This window comes from Castor canadensis, chromosome 12 (genome assembly GCF_047511655.1).
Source record: "Castor canadensis chromosome 12, mCasCan1.hap1v2, whole genome shotgun sequence".
In the NCBI taxonomy this organism is placed as follows: Eukaryota; Metazoa; Chordata; class Mammalia; order Rodentia; family Castoridae; genus Castor; species Castor canadensis.
Window position 1 is genome coordinate 14,917,107 of NC_133397.1, and position 21,660 is coordinate 14,938,766.

Genomic DNA, 21,660 nt, shown 5'->3' on the forward strand with positions numbered 1-21,660 from the left:
GCTTTTAGCGCTGGCAAGGATCTTAGAGATCATATGTCAAACCCAGATGGACGGCTGGGGAGGAATTACCCCTGAGCTCACCAGGGACAGAGGTAAATTGGAACTGAAGTCTTTGGATTTTAGGACTGTAAATCTTTAAGGTATGTTTAATAAAAAATAATACTAAAGGGCAGTAAAATAAGAAAACCATATTTTAATGAAAGACGCATGATCATTGTTGAAATAATCTAGAATAAGAGCATTCTAATTAAGAAATAAATTTCAGGGGCTGGTAGAGTGGCTCAAGTGGTAGAGTGCCTGCCTAGCAAGCATAAGGCCCTGACTTTAAGCCCCAATACCACAAAAAATGTATACAAATTTAGTTCTGAATTTCTTGGCATCCAAGCAAAGAGAGAAATATAGTGGTTAATATGTTTTCTTTTTCCTGGCATAGAAACAAAGGATTTAAGTCTCTACCAGGAGCTGCTGAAACTGAGTGGATCTTAACCTAAGGACTAGTCACTCAGTACACAAACATACAGATCTTACAGAAGGTCCTGAAAATGTAGTTTTTGAGGAGCTCGTTAACTAGTAGAAGACATGCAGTTAAAATCCCATGTGGTGACTCTATGAAAGGGGGAAGCAGAAGGGCTGAGGCAGTATGGAAAGGAGACACATAACCCACAATGGGAGGGGGGACTTCCCAGAGGGTCCTAATTATCAACTGGGTTAATTATTTGTTGAGGAAAGAATGACTTGGTTGGGAATGGTACTCTGAGCACAGGGAGCTCCAATGTGAATGCAGTAGACTTGAAAAAGTCTGGTGGGCTTGGGGAGTTGCAGGTGTTTTCATGTGCTCAGATTAGCTGAAGAGACATTTGGGGTACAGAGGAGAAGGGGGAGAGTAAGAGGCACCAAACAAATGTTGACCACTATTACTAATGCCTTCTCACTCTCCAACCTCTTGCTGGACATGAGGACATCTTCATTTTACCTGTAGACATGTCCCAATGTAAGAGACAAATCAGTTCCTCCCTTGCCTTCAGGGGTAGTGTCAAGCTAGTTTTATATTATTTGGTCTTTGGGGAGCATTTGGGTGGGAAGAGGGAAGGGAGTGAATATATTTTAGGAGGGAAAGAGAGAGCGATACAAGCTGGAGGTTGCAGTGTCCAGAACAAGGGAGACATGGAGACCTGGAAGATATACTGAACACATCCTGAATGGGCTTAAGATATTTCCATTGACTCTTGAGAGCCTTCTTAAGCCCAGGAAGGACTGAACACTATTGTCATCTGGTGATTTGCCCTTTACAGGATAATGCGTGACTCACCTACTTGCTTTCCTATGGGTGTGATAGGTTCAGAAGGGAGGAGATGTCATATTATGCTGCAGGAAGATATCTTGATGGGGTAAAAGATGGTGTGTATTTGTGTGGGGGAAGAGGCAACTGGGTTAGGGCGTACCCTAGTACAGAGGTAACTGAGGTCAGGGGAGGTAGATATACACATATAAGTGTGTGTGTGTGTGTGTGTGTGTGTGTGTGTGTGTGTGTGTGTGTGTGTGTAGGAGTGAATTCACCACTTTGACTGGTCTAGCTGAGGTCAACATGCAGTATTAAACATTTAGCTAGTAGACATGCATTCCTGTTTATTTCTTTTGCTTCACCTGATCACCCTGTGAGGGAGGAGCGTTCCTTGTAGGTGACAAACCAGAACTGAAAGACTAGGTGGCTCCCCACAGGGTTCACAGGAATGAACATCACAGCTCTTCTGATCTGTGCCCTACACACAACATGCCCACTGTGAGGCTCACTCTCTGTGCCAGGCTCACCCAGATACCCCAGAGACCTTTCCTGATTGCCTGTATGTGTGTGTGCTTTCCCTCCTGTTCACACTGTGCCACCCATACCCTGTGAGAGGGACTCACTGCTGAGGTATCTGCACTGCAGATGCCTTCTGCAGGGCTGAGATTCTCATCATCTATCCTCATGCAAACAGGTGTGGGCTTTTGGGATAAACTTAGTGATTTTGAAATGATTAAGTAGCTAACTGCTGGGAGAGATCTGGGAGCATTCTTCTAAGATGCTGATAAAAAACACTTTTGGAATAAATTTAGATCTTAGGTTAAAGATGATGAGTTCTATATGAAAAGTACATTCTTCAGCTCCTTGCAAAAAGCAGTGCTTTGGATTCTCTTTCATTGGAGAGGGGGCAGGCTTGGGAGGACCAAAGGACCAAGATATTACTGACACAGGGTCCAAAACATATGCTGTATGACCACTCGTAACCTGACCTTGCCTTCCAGGAGCCAAATGAAAATGCTGGAGTTCAGTGGTCCCCAGGCTTCCGAGGGAAGACCGCCTTATGCTTTGGTTGCAGCCCTCTCCCCTGGGTCAAACTTCCCTTTAAGGTACAGGTTTCACCTCATCTTTGAATTCTAGAATACATGTAGGCATTGCCCGTTTCCCCCCGACTTCCAACGTGGGTTTCGATAGAACAAAGAACAATTAGAAATCCCACAGATACTATAGGGTACTTCCACCAGGACAGAAAAGTGCCTTTTATCTTTTCTGTACATCCCTTTGTCCCCACACTTAAATATGTATGGCCTTGCTACACTTGTCTGGTCAGCAGGTGCTGGTTGGGGAGCTGGGTTGGGGGCAGCTGGCACAGTGTGTGATGTTGGTTGGGAACCTAGGGAACGCTGGGCGCCTACAGCTTGGAGCAGCTGGCTCTGAAGAATTATTGCATGTCTGCACAACTTAAAAATCTGCAGTTTGGGGGCGGGAGGGAGAGTGCGGGGGTGGGTCTACAAGCATCCCATTCCTCTTCCGGGCTGTTGGTTGAGTGTTGTTGCTCAGTGCAGAGAGGCCAGCGATGGCTGGCTCGCTGCCCTTGCGGAGGTCCTTGCTTGTTCTGCAACCTGGGCTGCAGGCATCTCCCTGTGACTCCCTCTTCTATTCGTCCTTCGGAAAGGGAGCCCGATTCCTTTCCCTTCCAAATATGAGATGCATATGCTTGGTGCATATGTCCAGTCATCTCTTCTGACTTGGTAAGTCGAGGAATGGAACAAACCATGATGTTCTGCACTGTGCATGAGTCTTCAGGCAGCGGGCGGAGGCAAACATTGGCAGAACTGGGGCTGTTTCCTCCTTCGCACTTTGTTTTAAAACAAGTTGGGGCTTCGTGACTTCCCAAGAAAATCCCGGCAAATTTGCAAAGTGTTCCTTGGGCTGCGACTTTGGAGACGCGTTTGCCGGTGCCACCTGAGCCGCTGGGGTGGTCCTCTTTCTTCCCCTCAGCCGTAGTGCTTTCAGCCCCGGCGGCGTGTAGGAGGGAGGTGTGCTTGCTTCCACCGGGACAGGGCCCGCAGCTCAGGGGTGACGCTGCATTTGGGTTTGAGCGTGGGTGCGCGTCCAGCACCGCTGTGTCTCAGTTCCACCATCCGCAGGTCTCGCGGTCTGACCCCAGCAGTCCGCAGCCGCCCGTGCGGGTGAGCCATGCCCTGGGGTGGGGAGTCCATGCTAAGGGCTGGACGCCAGCAAGCAGGCGGAGCCCAGACCAATGGGGCGGTGACTGAGCGGAGGGCCCCGCCCGGCCCCGCCCGCCTTTCCTAGGCGCAGCGCTCCAGCCCGGCGGGACAGACGGACAAACTGACCGTGAGGGCCACCCGCTCTCCTCGCCGCTAAGGCGGCGGGCGCGGGGCCGCGCCGCGAGGCCTGATCCCTGCAACGCGGGTGGCTGGCGTCGCAGAGCGGAGCGAGCCAGATGCTCCCGGACTCCAGCAGGTACCTGCTTGCATCCGCACCTCCCTGTGCGCTCCGGAGACTTCTCCGTGAGACCCCTCAACTTTATTGCATCTTCCCCCACCTTTTGCTGCTCCAGCCCCGGGTGGTTCAGATCGCGGGTGCACAACCTCACAGGTGTATGCCCGCAAGGGACTTTGCATCCTTTTGGGCGCCTGGCTTCTTTCGCCCTCCACCTCCAGTCCCCGGAGTGCGTCGTCGCTGGAGCCCCAAGACGCCGCCTGTTGCGCGAGCTACGGACAGCCCAAACCGTGTTGGGTCCTTTTGAAAGCCGCGGGGAAGGTATCTGGGATCAGCTTTTTTGGCAAGAGGTGGAGTGGAGGAGCGAGTGGAGGCGGGAGAATGGATGAGGCGCGGGAGAGTGGATGAGCAGGGGAAAGGCGGCACCTCGCGTAGGGGCATCCCCGGGGCGTTTCCTTAGATGGGAAGCCCTTCCTTCCCTTTCGCGAGAGGAGGCGCTTTCCTGACAAATGTAAGTGCTTCCCTGACCGCCTGCTCCGCCTTCTTCTCTGTCATTTCTCTCCTCCCCTTTGCCCTGCAGCGGTGTAAGACGCCCCGCCACAGTTGCTGGGAAGAGCGCATCCAGGGCCCTTGTCCTGGTGCAGCGCTGTGCCCAGGGACAGCAGGCGCGCCCTGGGTGGGGACGGCTGGGGCTTGCAGGGCCGGCGAGGAGCCCTCAGACTCTCCGGGTTTGGGTCTGTGGAAGGGGTGCGAGTGGGTGCCGTGGGATGAGGAACTTCTTTTTCCCGTGTCCCTCTAGGTGACTGTCTGACCTCCGGGGGCTCCTGGACTGGCGAGCAAGCCATACTCGCCGGCAGGGGCCGCGGCGAGCTGTGCTGGAAGCCTTTCGCATTGCAGAGTTTGTCTCTCCCCGCCTCCCCACGTCCCCCCCCCCCACCGCGTCCCCCTGCACCTCTCCCTTCTAGTCTGATTTGGGAAAGGAGCACCTTTTGCATCCTTGTCTCCGCCCCTCCCCGCTCTCCCTGGCCTGGGGAGACCGAGCCCGTAATTCAAGCGGCCCTTGTCAAGGGCAGAGGACTGCAGAGAACTACCTCCACCCGCTAGAATGACCCCAGGGGCCTTGATTTGGAGTCAGGGCGTTAAGAGCCAGGAAGGGGACTTCCTGCCGAGGAGGAGATTTGTGGTTTTATCAAGCTGTTGGTTTTTATCTTTCACTTTACTGTCTAAAGAGAATGAGGCAGGTGAGGAAAAACAGATCAGAAACCTTCCTGTTCGTTTTCATATATTTGCCTAAGCGATTTGCATAACCACTCATTTAGAAGTCTGTATGTTACTCCTATTCGGTCCCCTTCTTAGACTACTTGCAAATATCTGCCTAGGTAAGCAGGAAGCGAGAATTTACCAGAGCATCTGCCCCCTTGCTAAGGTATGGGCCCCATGGCTTTGTTTCACCAGAGCTAAAAGACAGCGGCAGTGGTTCTGTGTTTGAACTCCTTACCAGAGTAGTGAACTCCTTGATGAGGCAGGTTTATTAAGTGTGTATTCAAAACTAGCTCATCGAAGGCCAGCCCAGGGCTGTGCTCTGGGGATGGACAGCGATGACAATTTCTGTCTCCAGTTTAGTCCTACTCTTTTTTCTTTCTCACCAGATTCCTTCCTTCTCCAGTTCAAGGTTCAACTATTCATTTTGTCATTTCAGGACTAGAAATTGTCCTTGCTGGGAAAGGAAGGAGAAGGTAATTCTGAAATGTTTAAGAACTCTGAGTCCAAAGTCTGTTTTGATGTTCTGAGGAGATTGGTGGAATCTGTTTTAACTGAATCTAGTATCTAAGCCACTATTTTCTAACTAAAGTCATTGATGAAAACTGCCAAGCTATGTGTTTGCAGAGGAGAGCAAGTTGGGAGGTCAGAAGCAGTCTTTGCTTTGTTCAGAAATATTAAAATATTAAAAATCCAGTACACTGAAATTTAGGTTTGCCACCTAAGCCCCCACTAAGGTGCCACTTCTTCCTCCTCCTCCTCCTCCTCCCCTTCCTCTTCCTTCTTGCAAGGACAGGATGAGGCCTCCAGCCCCCTCCTGTATGTGATGACTTCTGTCTTTCGCTGTAATCCTTCACAGTCACTCCATCCCTCTGTTTTTCTACAGATCTCAATCTGCCCAAGTTTGGCACTTGGAGTTGGAATGTGTATGAGCTTTGAGAAAGAAGGCTTTTCTTCCTCTACCTCCTTTAAAAATAGATCATTTTTGTTGGTTGTGTACTAGGCAGATACTCTGTTAAGTGCTTTTCCTGGTATTATCTCATTTAATCTTTACAACTCCATGAAGTGAGGCATGAATTCCTCACTGCAGTATTGATGTGGGAGCCTGCAGTAAATTCTGAGTCTGATGGAGATCAATAGGAAAGGTAGACCTATCTCACCTAGGGAGGGACAGCTATTCAGGGTAGGTACAAGCAGAGAGGGCAAAGAGGAAGTTATTTATTTATTTCTTATCCCTGTGGATCAGATGCCAGGATGGTGGATCTTCCAGGGTGTCACTGGTGTAAAATATCCACAGGAAGAAATCAGACCAAGACCTGGAGACCTGAGTTCCAGCACTGATTTGTACCTTTTTTTTTTTTTTTTTCTGTACTGGGGTTTGAATTCAAGGCTTTGTGCTTGCCAGGTGCTCTACCAGTTGAGACCCTCAGCTCTTTTTACTCTGATTAGGTTTTGGAGATAGGGTTTCACTTTTTCCTCAGGCTGACCTGGACTGCCATCCTATTTGCACTTCTCACAATCACTGGGATGACAGAAGGGTACCACCACACCCAGCTTTTTTCTGTTGAGATGGAGGCCTTACACTTTTTCCCAGACTGGCCTGGAACTATGATCCTCCTGATCTCAGCCTCCTACTTAACTTAGACTGACAGGTTCACCCACCTATTGGTTGAGATGGTGTCTCACTAGCTTTTTTTCCTGGGTTTGCCTCAAACTGCAATCTTCCCAATCCCAGTCTCCCAAGTAACTAGGATTACAGGCATGAATTACAGTTCCCAGGGATTTGTACTTCTTTATGGCTCCTTAATATAGGTCACTTTGCTTCTCTGGGCCTTGTCTGTTTGGCTACAAGGATGTAGATTTCTAATGTTTATTGTTACCTTGTACATGGCACTAAAAGCTAAAGGCTTTTATGTCTATTAACTCATTTCATCCTGATGATAATCACAGGAAGTGGATTTTTATTATTATCCTATTTTAGATAAGGAATGAGAGACAAACTGTGTAACTTGTGCAAGGCCAATGAGCTAAAAAATGTGAAGCTGGGACTCTATCCCTTGTCCCCTGGCAATCTGCCCATAGAGCTACCAGAAAACTCTCCTTGCTGAGTCCTATCCATCCCACCTTGTGCTATTTGCTTAGTAGGATCACAGACTAAGTTTATTGAACAGTGACAGGTAAACATGGCCTGCAGTTATCAAGTGACTTTCAGGTTCTGTGTTTCAGCCTTAAAAGGAACCTTGATGACTGTATTAGAAAATTGTTTTCTTTGCCTTTGCCAAAACAGTCTGCTTTCCAATGGAATTCTGACCAGCTGGTTAGAAAGAAAGAAAGAAAGAAAGAAAGAAAGAAAGAAAGAAAGAACCTACAGATTATGGGCTGGGTAAACATTATGATTATTTCTAGAAAACGTGTTTAGCAATATGAGAAATGCAGAAAAACAATGGAACACTTTCCCCCTGAGACAAATCCATAAAAAAAAAAAAGCCAACCAATAACCAATTCACATGAACTTAACTGTGTGAGTGCCATGCTTAGTGCTTTAGGCACTGAGGGCAGCTAGAATCTGAGATGTGGTCTCCAAGCTTGAACTTACAGCAGATCTGGAGACTCAAGATTGATTAGTACAAGACACAACAAGGTATAATTCCCAGTTGCAGTCATTAATGACCACCACATTTCTATAACTTACTATCATTTGCAGGACCTTTCACGGAGGTTAGCTCATTTCACTTCTTGTAGTTACTGAGTGTAATAAGCCATAGACAAGGCAGAGGGTAGGGAAATAAGGCAAAGTGAGCATTCAACTTGGACATAGGCAGGTGTCTTCTGACGACAAGTCCAGCATCTTTCTGCCTCAATTCTGTTTTTTGGTCTAGAGGACAGTGAGCTATGCAGAGTCTTTGAAAGTGGCTGAGTTTAAATTTTATTTAGAAGCTGGCTTTTGCATGCTGGCCTTGACCACTTAAGGTGTTTAGTCAGGGTAGAGAAAGGTAAATAAGTAGGAGAGATGGAAAGAGTGCTTTCTGTTCTTATTTTACTTTTTTAGGGACTGGAGTGAATAGCAGGTGTGATGAACACAGTAACAATGTTTAGAATGTAGGTCAAGTGTTGAAGTTGATTTAGAACTTGTATCTTTTACTACTATATCTCTTGATCATCTCTTGAAACTTTGTAGCACATGCACATTATAAAAGTAAACTCTCTTTAATAACTTAAAATAATTACTGAACGAGGTTATAGTATTTTTCTTTGTTGGCAAATGGTTCTCACTTTCTTTGGAATCCTGCAGAGTCTTAGACCATGATTTGCTTGGAGGAGATACTATATAAATATTGTCTTTAATTCACAGTGTTGAATGATAAAGGCTTAAAATCTTTTTGCTTTTATCCAACAATGTTACAATTAAGCATTCAATGTTTACAGCAGTGGGTTTGCTAATGTTCCAAATGAATGAAATATCCTGCTGTCAACTGAGAACCTACAGGACATTAGTCAAAGTTTTTGGTTAATTTATATGGTTATATATCGATTCTCTTTACATGTTTAAATAGATACTAATATGCATTGAACAAGTGTTTGAATACTTACTGGTGGTCTGTACTATGCTAGGAACTGGGTACTATGGTAAAGGAAACAGATAAAGCAGGGGAAGATATAAGGTGGAGACAAGTGTGAGCAGTGTCAGTATTCTAAGGGAGTTCATTGGAGAGAGTGGCAAGGGCCCACCCTTTAGATGGAAGAATCAGGGAAGAACTTTTGAAGAAGGGATGTTTCATTGAGAGAGATGGATGAAGTTCATTAAGGTAAGGTTGTGCAAGAGAATTCCAGGAAGAAATGAGCATTGAGCGTTGGGGTAAGGCTGACAGAATGAGGGTGGGATGTTTGGGGGGAAGTTGGAGAGTAGGTCGGGGCTAGAACATGCTGGACCCTTTAGGTCAAGTTCAGGGTCTTATGTACATCCAGAGGAACGTGGGGAGAAAGTAATGGATGTGCAATAGGGAAGTGCTGCGAGCCTATTTATGCTTATAGTAGTTGTCTCTTACCTGTGGTTTTGTTCTCCACAGCTAACCCATGGTCAATCACTATTCAAAAAATTAAATGGAAATTCCAGAAACACATAATTTATGAGGTTTAAATTGGATGTCATTCTCAGTAGCATGCTGAAATCTCAAGCTGTCTCACTCCATCCACCCAGGACTTGAATCATCCCTTTGTCCAGTGTGTCCATGCCAAATTCGCTACCTGCCCTTAGTCAATTAGTAGCTCTCTTTTGGTTATTAGATCAACTATACAGGTATTGGAGTGCTTGTGTCCAATTGACTCTTATTTTACCTAAAAATAGCCCCAAAGTACAGTGCAATTCAGATCTGCTGGCATTCAAATCTACTAAAGAGAAGCTGTGAAGTACTTCCTTTCAGTGAAAAGATAAAGGTACAATGAAATATTGAGAGAGAGAGAGAGAGAGAGAGAGAGAGAGAGAACACACTTATGTAACTTTATAACTTTCATTGCTTATATTATTATAATTGTTCTGTTTTGTTATTATTGCTAATATCTTACTATGCCTAATTATAAATTAAAGTTTATTACAGGTATTGTATGTGTAGGAAAAAATATAGTTCACATTGAGTTTGATACTGTCTATACTTTTAGGTACCCACTGGAGCTCTTGGAACATATTCCCCAAGGATAGGGAGGACTACTTTATACAAGACCACCTGTGAAGACTGTGAAGACTAGATTAAGAGGTACAAGCACAGGACTTGGAAACCTAGTTTGGAAGTGTTTTGCAGAGATGGAATCCAGAACCTGCTCAGACTGGGTTGAAATGAATGGGAGGTGAGGAGGTGGAGATCATATGCATGTAACTTGGTTATGAAAGGAGCAGGGAGACATGGTAGGTATGATTTGTGTCTTTTGTCTGTGTAGAGGGTGACTGGTGAGTTTTAGTAAATTGACATCACTACATGTAGAGATATCTGGTACTAGCTCTTTCAGATAATGAAATATTCAAGTCTTCACTCTGGCTCTGTTTCTAATTGTTGGGTAACTTTGGGCTTATCGCTTGTCCTTTCCTGTGTTTTTTCCTACATCCTGGTGATTTTATGACTTTTAAAAATATACAATCTTATTGCAAATATTCCTTTTAAATGGTATCATTTTCGTGTGTTAATTCAGATCACTTACATAAATTGAATTAGTGGAACTCTGAATAGGCATGTAGGAACACTTGTGGTAGGATTTGGGTCAGATGCTCTTTGATATCACTGGTAAGATGCTTTCAAATTGGCTTAAATGGAGAGACATTGGTAGAAGTCAGGAGGTAAGGATCCATCAGCCCCTGCAATGTAAACAGAGGACAGACCCAGTGGGGAGCCCTGGGTAGAGTTGTTGGGCACATTCTCTGACTCCATGGAAAAGTTCCTTATTCATTCTTCCCAGTATGTGGGACATTTGCTGTGTACTCATCATGTCTTCTGAGAACCTATAGATTAATTTCTGTCTGTAAAGAATGAGAATATAGATAGGGCCACAGAACATAAAGATCAGTGAAGTCATTTGGTGCCTCTAGAAAACTTCTTAGGTTCTCTAGAAGAAAAGCACCAACAGGATAGGCATATATGTAGAAAGAGATTTATTATGAGGAATTGGCTCATACAATTATGGAGGCAAATGTGCAGGGTGAGCTGGCAGCCTAGAAGTCCAGGAGAGCCAATTCTTTGGTTCAAGTCTGGAGACAGCCTACTGTACAACTAGAAAGAGCTGATGTTCCAGTAAGATCTGAAGGCAATCCCTTAGAGAATTCTCTTGTTCAGAGGAGACCAATCTTTATACTATTCAGACTTTTAACTGATTGGATAAGACCCACCCATATGATGAATAGCAATGGCTTTATTCAAAGTCTACCAATTTAAATGTTCATCTCATCCAAGATCACATAGAAACAACCAAAACTGCACTTGACTAAACATTTGGCACCCCATGACCCAGCTAAATTTGAACATAAAATGAACTGTTACACCAGGTTTAGCTGAGTATTCTGACCTAAAGGTCAATAATGAATGTCATAGTCAGCCTGATGAAAGACTTAAAGAAAGACTATGGAGCCATCCATTTATAGTTGTGGGGAATGAGAGTAAAATAAGGCCATATAATTGAAGGTTACTCCAAAGATCAGTTAGTCACTTGCTGCCTCAGGAACACTCCTTTTGGTAATTCTGACTAAATCCTGGCAAATCTTTTGCGTGTGGAGATAAAACAATGCCAACAGATTGAATTTCTGGGCTTGAATATGCTTAAGTCTTTTTACTTTCCTTCTGCTATCGATGGGCTTGGCTTTCCCAAGCCCTGATTGATGGGCCAAGGTGAACGTAAAAGCATTTTCTATGATTTACTTGAGGTGAAAAATATAATTGGCCAAAGAGATTGGAGATCTTGGTGGTTAAAGGTTGTGGTTTGTAAATTTGGATTGAGAGGATGCCTGGTTTCTGCATTCTTGTCTTTGAGGTCAGTAAATTATACCTTCTGGGCAGTATTTTTCTTGTGGCTTTTTACGATCCTAGATTTTTAAGTGTGGTGACTTCACGAGGCCACTAACATATGACCCTTTCTTTCCTCTCACTGTTCATTAGATTTAACCTGGCTCAGAATCAGCCCCGAGGCTGAGGCTATGTTTCAGAGTTGAGTTTTCTTGGCAAAGCTTGTCTCCTGTAGACTAAGAGACCAACGGGAGTGCCATGTATGACACTGCCTATCTTTCTATCTATATCTATTTGTCTGACAATCTGTCCATTCATCCAACCATCCATCCATCCATTCTTTACCCATCTATCTATCTATGTCTGTCTTTACTAATGTATAAAGATGCCAGTGTTCCATACCCTCTCATCATCTCAAAACCTACAAAGTAGGCCACCTCGAGATGGGAAAATAGGAGTCTCATAAAAGTTCATTAAAATGCCCAAGAACTTTGCCCTTTAAACAGATTGCACAGATTTCTGGATCTAATTAGAGAGTGATTATCAATATAATACACCTTTTTGGTGATGAGCACCAAGTTTTCTTCTCTCATCTTCTCTACATTTAAATTTTGGCATTGGTTGCCCACTTCCCCTACTCATCTAGCATCTTTTACATGGGGTTTTGAAATGAAGAGTATAGGATATGCAGTTATGGAATATGGCCGTAAACCCTCATGGGTTACTTTCTTTTACCAGTCATGTCTGTCACCCACATAAACAGAATTAAGAACACTCTGTATACACTTCTCCATTTGTCAGTTAGTGGGAGAAGTTTAGAAATAGTTCCCATGCAGACATTGTTAGACACTGGGACTAGGTTTTGGATTGCCCCAAGAAAGAAGATGTACTTACACAAAAAGTGGACAGTGACATGGTTTTCAGTGCAGGAACATGAATACTGAACAGGATTGCATACTTGCTCTGCACACTCATACACACAAATGTACACTTTCAAAGAGGGAGAGTGCTCGTTAGTATAGACTACTTGGTTGATTTGAAACAAATAGACAAATCAGAAGAGTACCATAGTAATTTTTCCAAGTTTATATAACAAACAACAACAATCTCCCAAGTACTGTTTATATCATTCTATTGGAAGCTTCTTCAGAAAGTACCAATTGGGTGAGGAAGTATTTTGAATTTCCTGCTTTACAGTAACTTGAGTAGGAAACTAACAGACATTATCAGGTAAAGAAAGACACGTTTTACTCCAGAGTGTCTGGAGCTTGGTTTTTCAAGCACACGTTCTTATTTACTGTGGGTGAGAACTTTCTGGTAGCATGACGAAGGGAAGTCTGCACCTGCCCAGGGATGGTGTGTCAGACTGTCTTCCAAAGCATGGCCCCAAAATGTCGATGCTTTTGTGGGTCTTGCTGGACTATTTTCAGAGGATTCTGATTCTTCCTTCCATGCCTGTTGTACCTAGTTCCTCCTCATTTGGGGATCTTGGAAACTCAGAGAGAGGTGGGTGTATTTAAGAAAGGGGTTGGAGAAAAAAGAGGTGTGAGAATTAATTTTAGTAAGTCAAATTGAAAACTTCTTAAAAAACTTGTACTGCCTGGGGATCTCATTATTTCATAATTTTTTCATATTCATGAAGTATAGAATTAGTCACAGCAGATAGTTCTGGGCAAAGAATTTAAAAAAATCCCCCCAGGATGGCTTCCAGGAACTGTATGTGGATGTTTTGAAGCATAAACATATTTTTCTACTTTCCAAATAATGGACTAGATGCTATATAAGCCATAATATTTATTTTATTATATCTTTAAAAAAGTTAAGTGAAACTTGTTATTTTTCCTTCATGAAATAAATAGTCAATGTGCCAGCTTGTTACAGCAAAAGACACTTGGGTCTTTGAGAACTTTGTTGTACATATGCTGAGGATTTATGATTTGGCAAAAGCACTGTTTCTTCTAGCAGCCATAAACACTGTTCTGAAATCCTTTGGGAATGCCATAACATGTTGGGTGCTCAGACTGGGAACAGAGAAACAATAGCTTATGTTGTGGTTTGCATGTGCCTCCCCAAAATTCATGGCTTGAAATTTGGTTGTAATTGTAATGATGTAGTGTGGGAAATATGACTCAAATTGCTATTGATGGTATTTGGAGGTAGGGCTTTAGGGAGTTAATCAGGATTAGATGAGGTCATGTGGCTGAGAATCCCATAATGCTATTAGATTTATAAGAAGAGGAAGAGAGACCTGAGCTAGACAATTGCTCTGTCTCACCGTGTGGTAACCTCCACCATGTTGTCCTGCAACAAGAAGGTCCTCACCAGGTACTCTTCAAAGCTCTTGGAGCGCCCTGCCTCCAGAAATGTGAGCTAACCAATCTCTATTCTTTGCATATTACCTGGTCTAAAACAGTTTAGTTAGGCATTCTCATCACAGAGTCCTGCAGTCCCCAGGAAAGGCAATCTGGTATGACAGCATCTCCCAAGTAGCCTTCACCAACCACTCCATGTTGTGCGTTAAAATCCTTGTCTTTTCAAAGTGGAATATTCATTTAGTCATATTTCTGCCAGACATCTCCCATTTGTCTGCTGTGAATCAGACTCTGAAATCACTGTATGTTGAAGATATTGTTAATTAGTGGGATTCTGCAAGCATAAAGGAGAGGTACATATTTGCATTATGTGTGTGGGTGTGTGTGTATTGGGAAGAGAGTGCATTGAAAGTGCCTTGAAGAGGTGACATTTCTTTAATTTCTTAAGGATAGAACTTGAATGAATTGGAAAAGATGAGAAAAGAAGACACTAATCAGAAGGAACAGCCTCACTGGGGTTTGGGAAGGAGAGTGCATGGGATGGGTATGGCTGGGGATGGTAAATAGTTTGATGGGGCCCAGGCAGAGGAGTATGACATATATTGGTAGATGGTGAGGCCAGACATCAGGAAGGGGTATTCTAGCTTGATGCCTAAGAGTTTGGACTTTGTCCTGAAAATGCTGTGGAGCTTTTGAAGGTGACCATAGAGAATTGCCACATTCTGATTTACGGTTTAGAAAAGTCCCTCTGGCCATCTGTGGAGAGGGAACAGACATGAGAAGTGGAGGCAAGTTGATGTCACTGGCTTATCTATTCGTATAATTTGGGGGGCTCTGAAGAGGGGTCTCACTCATAATGACTATAATTTCTTGGACTTCTATTTTCTTTTCTTTTTGGTGGGCAGGAATAGAGAATTCTTTGGGAAGGTTGAGTGAAATTTTTGCCCACACATTTGTTTCCTCTTCTTGAGCTCATCCAGTTTCCTTGGGATAACTATCCTTTCCTATTTGAATATTGTCTTGCTGGGATGATAATTACTGAGGAGTTTCCTTCTGCCGGTTCCTTGTCTCTGCTCCAATACACCCTATCAGATGGGCAGGTGACATTGGCCTAACCAATCATATGCTCTGTCAATTGAGTGACTTCCAGTCATTTCAGAAGGGTGCTGGCACCTGCCTATCCCAGGTGTGGTCTTCTCTTTGATTCTAGAGCTTCACTTAGCCTTCTGAAAACTTGCATTATTACCTCAACCAGTTGCTGTTCCTTGTGTTCAAAGAACCTAATAGATTTAGGAAATGTCTGAGGGCCTGACTTCACACCAGAATCTAATGACTAATCTCATAGCCTTTCCTTCTGGCTTAAAGGGGAACAAGGAGTGAACACAAGAAACTGAGCCAGGGATGTCCTCAAAGGGCAGAGGAAACTAGGCCCCTGCAGACCAGATCTGCTGCCTCACAGTAGGATGGTCCTGCTCCTATCTCTCTCTGGAGCAGGTCAAGTTAAATCCAATAAGTGAGAGAAGTTCTTACATACTTAGGATTCCAGTTCTTATTAGATGACACTTAGGGCTGTTGCATTATTTAGTGATAAAAAGTCTTGCAGGCCAAAGGAGCCGTTAGAAGATTTAAACCTAGTGTGTGTGGGACAAAACATAATCCAAACTGCCTTTAGAGGTAATTGTTGGCTTAATCTTAAGGGGAATATGGGGGTAGACAATGGAAATAAGCAAGGGAGACAGTGGTGAACCAGTGGAACCATATAGAGCAACTGAACTAACTGAAACAGAGGCAGGCAGGCTAGTGAAAGGAAGAGATGTGAGAAACTTGGGGATGTGCTTTGCTAATTCTTGGTGCTCCCTGGGCATCAGCCACTCTGTGTAGTGAGGGAAAAGGAGGAGTCTGGGATGATCATCAGGTGTCTGGCTTGAGAAGCAGGTCAGTAAGAACAGAGGATGAAGGGAAGATCTTGATATGTTTATTTTGCAGTTCTCCATGAGATCTTCATATAGACATGTCCAGTAGGCACTTGTAGGAGTCCAGAATGTAGGAGGGAGGTCTGGGTTGGAGAGACATATCTGGGCTCTGAGGCTGGGTGGGGTTTGATGACATCAGCCAGGGAGAGAGCAGCAGGACAGGAGGAACCATGCCGGGTGAGGAGAGGTGTGGAGGTGACACACTCTGAAGGCATGGAGATTGTATCCAGGCTATGGATTTCTTTAATTTGGTTTACAATACTAAAGCACACAAAACTAATAGTTTCAGACATCTAAAGGAATAGGGAAAGCATCTATAAAAATAAAATTCTTGGGCTTTTTGACAAACTGGGTGATCTGACCACCCAATGCCTACGAGTACCGAGTACAACAGCTGGTGTGTCCTTTCAGCTGACCGATGCTCTCCATCTTGTCACAGCAGCCATGTGTCCTCCTCCTTCTCTCCAGCGTGGCCCTTGAAGATATTTAATTTGTAGCCCCAGATTTAGAGTTTGGTCAGAGGAAGTGTAGTTTCATAGAAAGTAAAAATGTGTAGTCTGACAGGTGGGAGGAGCAAGTGAAAGTGATGTTACTGAATTGTAGGGGTGGGCAAGGTTGATGATGGTGATAAATGTAACAGTCAGTAGGGCCACCCACAGATTGGGAAGCATCTGTAAGGTTTGTCCACCTGGAGGTGTCCTTAGCAAAAACACCTGTGAATGCTAGGGTAAGAATGGTGGGAGAAGAAGGAAGTGCGAGTGTAGAAAATAACCTCAAGTAGCTATATTGCAATGAGACATTTGGGGGAAGTTTTATTTTGTGTTAATTTTTAGTTTGAGGGAAACTTGAGAATATATCAGAATGTATGATGTGTAAATGCTACTCTATTTGTTTTTAACTTGCATTTGATAAGAACTACAATCTAGTTGGCAGATTATCCCAAAAGAAGTTGTTATTAAAACGAAACCCTCCAGGATAAAATGGGAGGAGTGTTTTCTCTATGTGTCTGTGAAGGCAGACCCGCCCACATTGGATCTTCCCAGAGAGAAATGTGCTTTGCAGTTTACTGTGGTGAGCAGAAGTGCCTCTAATTGTGTAATTTTACATTTTATCAGCTGCAGGTTGAGTTGAGCAGTGACCACCTGGTGATTTATCACCTGCATTTACTCATGAGGATGTCTACTGTCCATTTCCTCTCATTACTTGCCAGACAGGGAGCTCCACTCTGGCTGCAAAATGGCCAGTGTGTTTTTATTGGTTTTATGCCATGTCCCATTTTTTTCATTTCATTTTTGTATTTGTTTTATGATATACTTGATCCAAGAATGTGTGTGTGTGTGTGTGTGTGTGTGTGTGTTTTAGAACTGATGTATCTTTCTTTGATAAAAACTCTCTTCATTCAGGAGGAAAAATGTTTTTGTCATCTGCAAAAATGATAAATAAGGTACTTTTCTTCTTGAAATTGTGTCTACAATTTCAAAAGCACATTAGTTGTGATTTTTCTTTTCTCTCAGTTAATTGTAAGACAGACTTTGAAAGGTGGCATAGGATGGCAGCATCCAGTAGCTAAGCAGTGTAACAAATGTCAATCAAAAAATTCATTAATTAATTCATGGAATAATTTGTAAGGACTTACTGTGTGTTAGATGAGATTCTAGACACTTGGAATACAGTGGTGTATAAGACAGAAAAAAATCCTTGCATGCATGAAGTTCATATTGGAGTGAGAAAAAAATTAAATAGGATAAAGGAAATAGAAAATACATATCTCTAACATATTTTAGGCAGTGATACATGCCAAGGCGTAAAAATGACACAAAGAGGGATATAGGAGTTTGAGAAGGTAGTGACATTTTAGATAGGCCATGGAAGGTCTCATTGAGGACACATCATTTAAGTAAAGACCTGAAGGAAGTGAAGAAGAAAGCCATGCAATTACCTGGGGAGAGAGCATTCCAGGCAGAGAGATCCGCCAGTGCAAAGGCCATGAGGAAGGAATGTGACTCCCTCTCATGATTAAGGATAATCAGGGAGAGCACTACGCCACATAGGAGTGACAGCAGGGAGAGCAGGGAGAGCTGAGATCAGACAAGGAAAGTGGGGGAGGGAGCCACTGGAAGGTTGACACAGGAGTGATAAAATGGAACTTACATATTACAGGATTCTGGTGCCATGTCTGGGGAAGCCTATGGACCACTTTTCAGAATAGTACTTTTAAACTAAAAAAAAAAGAAAAAGTAAAAGCCCCATGAGATAAAGGAATCTGAGCAATACAATACAGTTATCAATATATGTGCTTCTTTATTAATTCATTAAGTGAGACCTAGCAGCAGGTCTGTAACGACTGAGTCCACACACTGGAGCGTAAGGGGGGTTGTGAGGCACTGCAGCAACTCTGCACAGCATGGAATTTGACTTCTACTGCGAGGTGCTAATACCACCACCCTGGACTGCCGCCTGCATTTTTCAATGGAATGAGAATTGCTCAGTTTCATTGAAGATTAGTGAAAGTTAAGTCTTTTCCCCCAATCTAAGTCCAAGGATCTTGTGTGCTGGAGCTCCCTGCTGGCTACTTCAGATCCCTGGAATTCCCATTGGATGGTGCACCTAAGTTCAGCTTCCACTCTTGTAGCCATTCTAGGAACAGCAGTAAGATTAAAACCTACAGATTTTAATATTTTTTGGACTGGTTCTACATGGCCTGTGTTTCAGCAGAGGCTCAGTATGGTGACACGCAATCGACTCCTCCTTCCTAATGACACCCCTTATCTTAGCTGAAGAAGGTGTGGATAGTACAGGAGTGTGCTTTATATATTTTCTTACTGATTTATTCAGTTTTGAGGCCCTGGGGATCAGTATGAAGGCCTTGCCACATATTAGGCAAATGCTGTGTCACGTGAGCCCCAGCCCTATTTGTATGTTGTTTTGAGATAGGCTCTCTCTACCTTTGCTCAGCCTGGTCTTGAACTAGGGTTTTTTTCTGCCTATTCTTCTTGAGTAGCTAGGATTACAGGTATGCACCACTGTGCCCAGCTCTTTATATATTATTTCTAAGAGGAAAAGATCTATATAAATATCTCCAGGTCCTACGGTTCCATCCTTAGACACATGCCACTCTTTCCTGCTCTCTGTAGTTACCGCAGGCTTTCTCGTCCCTTTGTGTGTATTTTTTCCTGTCCTGGAAAGCAGCCTTCTTATCCTTGTCTGCCTCTTCTATTTGTTCATTCCTGACCTGACCTTCAAGGCCGGGCTGCAATGCTGTTGTTCATGTAGGGTCCCTACAGCCCTGTTCTGAGGGACTCAGAGTGCAATAAAAACACTCCTTCTAGGAGCATGGAGGGGGTTACATGGGTCCAGACATGGAAGCGCTTAGATCAGGACCCCCTCAGTATCCAGAAGAGGTTACTACGCTTGTCTTTACATGTGTGTGATGGCCACAGAGTGCTCTATTGCGTGTCTGCCTCCATGCTATTTAACCATTTCCCTACTGATGGACATTTAGGTTGCCTTTGACCTTGTACTTTTTATGACCAATGAATGATGCACTGAATAGTCCTGTGCACACCTCTTTGAACTCTTGTCTAGTTTATTTCTTCACAGTTCATTTGGAAATGTGAAAGTAGCATTTCTTGACGCACATTTCCCTTATGTTTCTGGGGAAGTGTTTCTTGAACAGTTTATACTGCTATTATCATGGCACCACACATTTTTTTCCTGCACCCTCCAAGGTGGCTTCCTTTCAGTTCTCTCTTTATCAGAGTGTCAGTGACTGCATCAGCCAGTCATAGCACAGGGAGAAAGGAGGCTGGAGTAGGGTCTGAGGCCCCCAAGTGGAATGACTGATCTGCCCCATTTCCTGGGGCAGCCTGAGCCTCTGTCATAAGCCAGGCACACTGCACAGGGTTGACTACAAGACTCTAGGATGTTTCCTTCCTGGGGGCTCAAGAATGGTGGCAGTCACATGAGGACACCCAGAGTGACCTGAGAGTCCTGTCAGCAATCAGGGATGATCTGGTTTAGGGCTGTGTGGTGCTTCCTGTTAGTGCGACACTCTTCCCCAGAGCAGCTCTGGCCTAGCTGCCTCTCCTTTCTTCTCTGCAGTGTCTTGGGAGGTGACTCAGCAGTGTGCCTGCTGCTCCCCTGGCCCCCAGGGGACGTTGTCTAGAAACACAGAACCCCAGGACAAGAAGGTGGTATTTAGTTACCCATGCTTTAAGCCTTGGGGATTTCTGGAGATGGTATTACATTCACTCATTCCGAACAGTCAAGAGAAAAATAATTTATATTCACCTTTCAAATGTAATTTAGAGACTTAGCTTTAGGAAGCATGTACTAGTTTTCACATTGAAAACCAGAACTTCTATAATTTTATTTTTAATCCTTGAATCTATCAGACTCTTAAGAAATTTTCATTTTCTTCCTGGGATAGATCAGAATGAAAAAAAAATCATGTTAATTCAAGGATTTCTCATATTAACTTAAGGTACTTATTGAAATTCGATAATTTAAAAAAAAGCACACAGTTCACGGATATTCATAGGAACCCACTGTCTGAATCAACTGGAATATGTTGTATTATTCTGATTGCTTTGGATGATACTTAAATATCAGTATAATTTTCCTAGCACAGTAAATCCAATTATGGCAGCCTGATTGTGATATTTTAATATTATTTAAGAGAAACACTGGATGACAATTCTCATTAGTTAAGCAAGGTAGAGGCAGGGTAGAATTTCATCTTCCATTATTATTGCTATAATTTCATTACTCTCGGGTTTTATTGAAAGTTGGTCTGTGATTGATGAATATAGGTGAGACTACATGACTGACATATATTTGCATTTTCCTGGGACATCAGTGAGTTTCCACAAGATTGGAGCTTTGGCCAGGACTGGTATATTCATCAGGATTAGTATTTATTGCAGAAAGCAAGCTGTCTATTTGAAGCTATATTAGTGTATGTTCATAGCATTCTTTCTGTGAGCAAAGATGTTAGGAAATTCCAGAGAGATTCTTCAGAGCAAATCACTTATCTTTACACTCAACCCACATGAAATATGCTTAGAGTTTCAGTGAAAGGTTAAATTTGCTTTTTTCTTTCTTCATTTTTAAGGTTTTGGTTGTCTGGTACCATGACATGGAATGCTACGACAGGATTCTAAAGCAATGAGTGTTGGGGGGGCATCCTGGTCCCATCAGTAGATTGTTCTAGTACTAGAACAATCTGTCATTAGAAGTTTTCTGACCTTTCAGCTTCCAAATGGGTGTCTGAAATTCTCTCATTATTCTTGTATAGCACTGGCTCTCAGCTGGGGATGATTTTCATCCCCCAAGGGACACTTGGCAGTGTCTGGAGACATTTCTGATTGTTATAACCTTGGCATCTGGTAGGTGGAGGCTGGCAATACTGTTAAACATCCTGCAGGCTTACCACAGCCGGCACAAGAAAGTTCTTGACTTGGCCCCACAATGCAAACTGTGCCAAAGCTGAGAAATCCTGATGAAGTTTGCAAGGTCAGGATGTCTCCAGGGAAGTTGGCTAGGCCAGGAAGGTTCATAAAAGTGCCATTTCCCTAGTAACTTCATTGTAGTTCAGGGTCAGAAACTTGCTCTTAGGTATCTCAGAGCAGACCAAATTCTAGGAGGTTGATTTGCATTGAAATTCACAGGAAACTGTAAATAAACCTCTTCCAACCTTATTAAATCCCTCTCAAAGACAGAGTTAGTAGACAGAGTGGATGCTTGTGTTGGTTGTGTAGCTTGCAGCTCCCTGTCAGCAAGCTGCATGGTGGGGATCCAAGTCACCAGGAAGTGTCTTCTGGAGCTTGGAGTTACAACACAAGAATGCTTTGGGGGTACTTAAAGGTACTTGAAACTGAAGTTTTGAC

General features: G+C 43.6%; 1 protein-coding gene across 12 annotated transcripts in view; it reads left to right on the forward strand.

Moving 5' to 3' along the window:
• Positions 1-3,596: 3,596 nt before the first annotated feature.
• Positions 3,597-21,660, forward strand: part of Kcns3 (potassium voltage-gated channel modifier subfamily S member 3) — a 41,979-nt gene continuing 23,915 nt past the window's right edge. The window contains exons 1-5 of one of the 12 annotated variants that reach the window (XM_074049214.1): positions 3,597-3,766; positions 3,864-4,066; positions 4,545-4,643; positions 5,445-5,481; positions 9,662-9,756. The gene's annotated coding sequence lies outside the window, so the exon portion shown is untranslated. The other 11 variants (XM_074049219.1, XM_074049215.1, XM_074049223.1 and 8 more) reach the window with 11 other exon arrangements.